This window comes from Myxine glutinosa, chromosome 2 (assembly GCF_964187855.1).
Source record: "Myxine glutinosa chromosome 2, kmMyxGlut1.1, whole genome shotgun sequence".
NCBI lineage: Eukaryota > Metazoa > Chordata > Myxini > Myxiniformes > Myxinidae > Myxine > Myxine glutinosa.
The window spans coordinates 175,530,413-175,536,412 of record NC_136262.1 but is presented as its reverse complement, the minus strand read 5'-3'; positions in this window follow the sequence as shown (position 1 = coordinate 175,536,412).

The following is a 6,000-nucleotide window of genomic DNA, read 5'->3' as shown; positions in this document are numbered from 1 at the left end:
GTGGTTTTTCAACACTATCACAAGTGCAAAAAGTGTTTTTTCCACACTAATACAAATGCAAAAGTGGTTTCCTGCACCAACACAAGTGCGAAAAGTGGTTTTTCAACACTAACACAAGTGCGAAAAGTGGTTTTTCAACATTAATACAAGTGCAAAAGTGGTTACCTGCACCAACACAAGTGCGAAAAGTGGTTTTTCAACACTAACACAAGTGCGAAAAGTGGTTTTTCAACACTATCACAAGTGCAAAAAGTGTTTTTTCCACACTAATACAAGTGCAAAAGTGGTTTCCTGCACCAACACAAGTGCGAAAAGTGGTTTTTCAACACTAACACAAGTGCGAAAAGTGGTTTTTCCACACTAATACAAGTGCAAAAGTGGTTTCCTGCACCAACACAAGTGCGAAAAGTGGTTTTTCAACACCAACACAAGTGCGAAAAGTGGTTTTTCAACACTAACACAAGTGCGAAAAGTGGTTTTTCAACACTATCACAGTGCGAAAAGTGTTTTCTCCACACTAATACAAGTGCAAAAGTGGTTTCCTGCACCAACACAAGTGCGAAGAGTGATTTTTCAACACTAACACAAGTGCAAAAAGTGGTTTTTCAACACTAACACAAGTGCGAAAAGTGGTTTTTCAACACTAACACAAATGCGAAAAGTGGTTTTTCCACACTAATACAAGTGCAAAAGCGGTTTCCTGCACCAACACAAGTGCGAAAAGCGGTTTTTCAACACTAACACAAGTGCGAAAAGTGGTTTTTCAACACTATCACAAGTGAAAAAAGTGTTTTTTCCACACTAATACAAGTGCAAAAGTGGTTTACTGCACCAACACAAGTGCGAAAAGTGGTTTTTCAACACTAACACAAGTGCGAAAAGTGGTTTTTCAACACTATAACAAGTGCAAAAAGTGTTTTTTCCACACAAATACAAGTGCAAAAGTGGTTTCCTGCACCAACACAAGTGCGAAAAGTGGTTTTTCAACACTAACACAAGTGCGAAAAGTGGTTTTTCAACACTAACACAAGTGCGAAGAGTGGTTTTTTCCACACTAATACAAGTGCAAAACTGCTTTCCTGGACTATCTCTTCTCCTTCTCCCTCCTTTTGCTTTAAATATTTCCCTATTGATTCTTGTCTTGTCTTTTTGATTCTTCTCTTATATATATGCCGTATATCGCTGCTGTTTGTTTTCTTGATTCTTGTCTTTTTGCAATTGTTGTTTTCATGTATTGTTATGCATTATGTTTTCCACTCTGTCAAAGCGCCTTTGGGCTTCTGGAAAAGCGCTATACAAAATAAATGAATTATTATTATTATTATTAACACAAGTGCGAAAAGTGGTTTTTCAACACTATCACAAGTGCAAAAAGTGTTTTTTCCACACTAATACAAGTGCAAAAGTGGTTTCCTGCACCAACACAAGTGCAAAAAGTGGTTTTTCAACACTAACACAAGTGCGAAAAGTGGTTTTTCAACACTATCACAAGTGCAAAAAGTGTATTTTCCACACTAATACAAGTGCAAAAGTGGTTTCCTGCACCAACACAAGTGCGAAAAGTGGTTTTTCAACACTCACACAAGTGCGAAAGGTGGTTTCTCAACACTAACACAAGTGCGAAAAGTGGTTTTTCCACACTAATACAAGTGCAAAAGTGGTTTCCTGCACCAACACAAGTGCAAAAAGTGGTTTTTCAACACTAACACAAGTGCGAAAAGTGGTTTTTCAACACTATCACAAGTGCAAAAAGTGTTTTTTCCACACTAATACAAGTGCAAAAGTGGTTTTTCAACATTAATACAAGTGCAAAAGTGGTTTCCTGCACCAACACAAGTGCGAAAAGTGGTTTTTCAACACTAACACAAGTGCGAAAAGTGGTTTTTCAACACTATCACAAGTGCAAAAAGTGTTTTTCCACACTAATACAAGTGCAAAAGTGGTTTCCTGCACCAACACAAGTGCAAAAAGTGGTTTTTCAACACTAACACAAGTGCGAAAAATGGTTTTTCAACACTAACACAAGTGCAAAAAGTGGTTTTTCCACACTAATACAAGTGCAAAAGTGGTTTCCTGCACCAACACAAGTGCGAAAAGTGGTTTTTCAACACTAATACAAGTGCAAAAGTGGTTTCCTGCACCAACACAAGTGCGAAAAGTGGTTTTTCAACACTAACACAAGTGCGGAAAGTGGTTTTTCAACACTAACACAAGTGCGAAAAGTGGTTTTTCAACACTAACACAAGTGCGAAAAGTGGTTTTTCCACACTAATACAAGTGCAAAAGTGGTTTCCTGCACCAACACAAGTGCGAAAAGTGGTTTTTCAACACTATCACAAGTGCAAAAAGTGTTTTTTCCACACTAATACAAGTGCAAAAGTGGTTTCCTGCACCAACACAAGTGCGAAAAGTGGTTTTTGAACACTAACACAAGTGCGAAAAGTGGTTTTTCAACACTAACACAAGTGCGAAAAGTGGTTTTTCCACACTAATACAAGTGCAAAAGCGGTTTGCTGCACCAACACAAGTGCGAAAAGTGGTTTTTCAACACTAACACAAGTGCGAAAAGTGGTTTTTCAACACTATCACAAGTGCGAAAAGTGGTTTTTCCACACTAATACAAGTGCAAAAGCGGTTTGCTGCACCAACACAAGTGCGAAAAGTGGTTTTTCAACACTAACACAAGTGCGAAAAGTGGTTTTTCAACACTATCACAAGTGCAAAAAGTGTTTTTTCCACACTAATACAAGTGCAAAAGTGGGTTTACTGCACCAACACAAGTGCGAAAAGTGGTTTTTCAACACTCACACAAGTGCGAAAAGTGGTTTTTCAACACTAACACAAGTGCGAAAAGTAGTTTTTCCACACTAATACAAGTGCAAAAGTGGTTTCCTGCACCAACACAAGTGCGAAAAGTGGTTTTTCAACACTAACACAAGTGCGAAAAGTGGTTTTTCAACACTATCACAAGTGCGAAAATTGTTTTTTCCACACTAATACAAGTGCAAACGTGGTTTCCTGCACCAACACAAGTGCGAAAAGTGGTTTTTCAACACTAACACAAGTGCGAAAAGTGGTATTTCAACATTAACACAAGTGCGAAAAGTGTTTTTTCCACACTAATACAAGTGCAAAAGTGGTTTCCTGCACCAACACAAGTGCGAAAAGTGGTTTTTCAACACTAACACAAGTGCGAAAAGTGGTTTTTCAACACTATCACAAGTGCGAAAATTGTTTTTTCCACACTAATACAAGTGCAAACGTGGTTTCCTGCACCAACACAAGTGCGAAAAGTGGTTTTTCGACACTAACACAAGTGCGAAAAGTGGTTTTTCCACACTAATACAAGTGCAAAAGTGGTTTCCTGCACCAACACAAGTGCGAAAAGTGGTTTTTGAACACTAACACAAGTGCGAAAAGTGGTTTTTCAACACTAACACAAGTGCGAAAAGTGGTTTTTCCACACTAATACAAGTGCAAAAGCGGTTTGCTGCACGAACACAAGTGCGAAAAGTGGTTTTTCAACACTAACACAAGTGCGAAAAGTGGTTTTTCAACACTATCACAAGTGCAAAAAGTGTTTTTTCCACACTAATACAAGTGCAAAAGTGGTTTACTGCACCAACACAAGTGTGAAAAGTGGTTTTTCAACACTCACACAAGTGCGAAAAGTGGTTTTTCAACACTAACACAAGTGCGAAAAGTAGTTTTTCCACACTAATACAAGTGCAAAAGTGGTTTCCTGCACCAACACAAGTGCGAAAAGTGGTTTTTCAACACTATCACAAGTGCAAAAAGTGTTTTTTCCACACTAATACAAGTGCAAAAGTGGTTTCCTGCACCAACACAAGTGCGAAAAGTGGTTTTTCAACACTAACACAAGTGCGAAAAGTGGTTTTTCAACACTATCACAAGTGCAAAAAGTGTTTTTTCCACACTAATACAAGTGCAAAAGTGGTTTCCTGCACCAACACAAGTGCGAAAAGTGGTTTTTCAACACTCACACAAGTGCGAAAGGTGGTTTCTCAACACTAACACAAGTGTGAAAAGTGTTTTTTCCACACTAATACAAATGCAAAAGTGGTTTCCTGCACCAACACAAGTGCGAAAAGTGGTTTTTCAACACTAACACAAGTGCGAAAAGTGGTTTTTCAACACTATCACAAGTGCAAAAAGTGTTTTTTCAACACAAATACAATTGCAAAAGTGGTTTCCTGCACCAACACAAGTGCGAAAAGTGGTTTTTCAACACTAACACAAGTGCGAAAAGTGGTTTTTCAACACTAACACAAGTGCGAAAAGTGGTTTTTCCACACTAATACAAGTGCAAAAGTGGTTTCCTGCACCAACACAAGTGCGAAAAGTGGTTTTTCAACACTAACACAAGTGCGAAAAGTGGTTTTTCAACACCATCACAAGTGCAAAAAGTGTTTTTCCCACACTAATACAAGTGCAAAAGTGGTTTCCTGCACCAACACAAGTGCGAAAAGTGGTTTTTCAACACTAACACAAGTGCGAAAAGTGGTTTTTCAACACTATCACAAGTGCAAAAAGTGTTTTCCCACACTAATACAAGTGCAAAAGTGGTTTCCTGCACCAACACAAGTGCGAAAAGTGGTTTTTCAACACTAACACAAGTGCGAAAAGTGGTTTTTCCACACTAATACAAGTGCAAAAGTGGTTTCCTGCACCAACACAAGTGCGAAAAGTGGTTTTTCAACACTAACACAAGTGCGAAAAGTGGTTTTTCAACACTAACACAAGTGCGAAAAGTGGTTTTTCCACACTAATACAAGTGCAAAAGCGGTTTCCTGCACCAACACAAGTGCGAAAAGTGGTTTTTCAACACTAACACAAGTGCGAAAAATGGTTTTTCAACACTAACACAAGTGCAAAAAGTGGTTTTTCCACACTAATACAAGTGCAAAAGTGGTTTCCTGCACCAACACAAGTGCGAAAAGTGGTTTTTCAACACTAATACAAGTGCAAAAGTGGTTTCCTGCACCAACACAAGTGCGAAAAGTGGTTTTTCAACACTAACACAAGTGCGGAAAGTGGTTTTTCAACACTAACACAAGTGCGAAAAGTGGTTTTTCAACACTAACACAAGTGCGAAAAGTGGTTTTCCCACACTAATACAAGTGCAAAAGTGGTTTCCTGCACCAACACAAGTGCAAAAAGTGGTTTTTCAACACTAACACAAGTGCGAAAAGTGGTTTTTCAACACTATCACAAGTGCAAAAAGTGTTTTTTCCACACTAATACAAATGCAAAAGTGGTTTCCTGCACCAACACAAGTGCGAAAAGTGGTTTTTCAACACTAACACAAGTGCGAAAAGTGGTTTTTCAACATTAATACAAGTGCAAAAGTGGTTACCTGCACCAACACAAGTGCGAAAAGTGGTTTTTCAACACTAACACAAGTGCGAAAAGTGGTTTTTCAACACTAACACAAGTGCGAAAAGTGGTTTTTCAACACTATCACAAGTGCAAAAAGTGTTTTTTCCACACTAATACAAATGCAAAAGTGGTTTCCTGCACCAACACAAGTGCGAAAAGTGGTTTTTCAACACTAACACAAGTGCGAAAAGTGGTTTTTCAACATTAATACAAGTGCAAAAGTGGTTACCTGCACCAACACAAGTGCGAAAAGTGGTTTTTCAACACTAACACAAGTGCGAAAAGTGGTTTTTCAACACTATCACAAGTGCAAAAAGTGTTTTTTCCACACTAATACAAGTGCAAAAGTGGTTTCCTGCACCAACACAAGTGCGAAAAGTGGTTTTTCAACACTAACACAAGTGCGAAAAGTGGTTTTTCCACACTAATACAAGTGCAAAAGTGGTTTCCTGCACCAACACAAGTGCGAAAAGTGGTTTTTCAACACCAACACAAGTGCGAAAAGTGGTTTTTCAACACTAACACAAGTGCGAAAAGTGGTTTTTCAACACTATCACAGTGCGAAAAGTGTTTTCTCCACACTAATACAAGTGCAAAAGT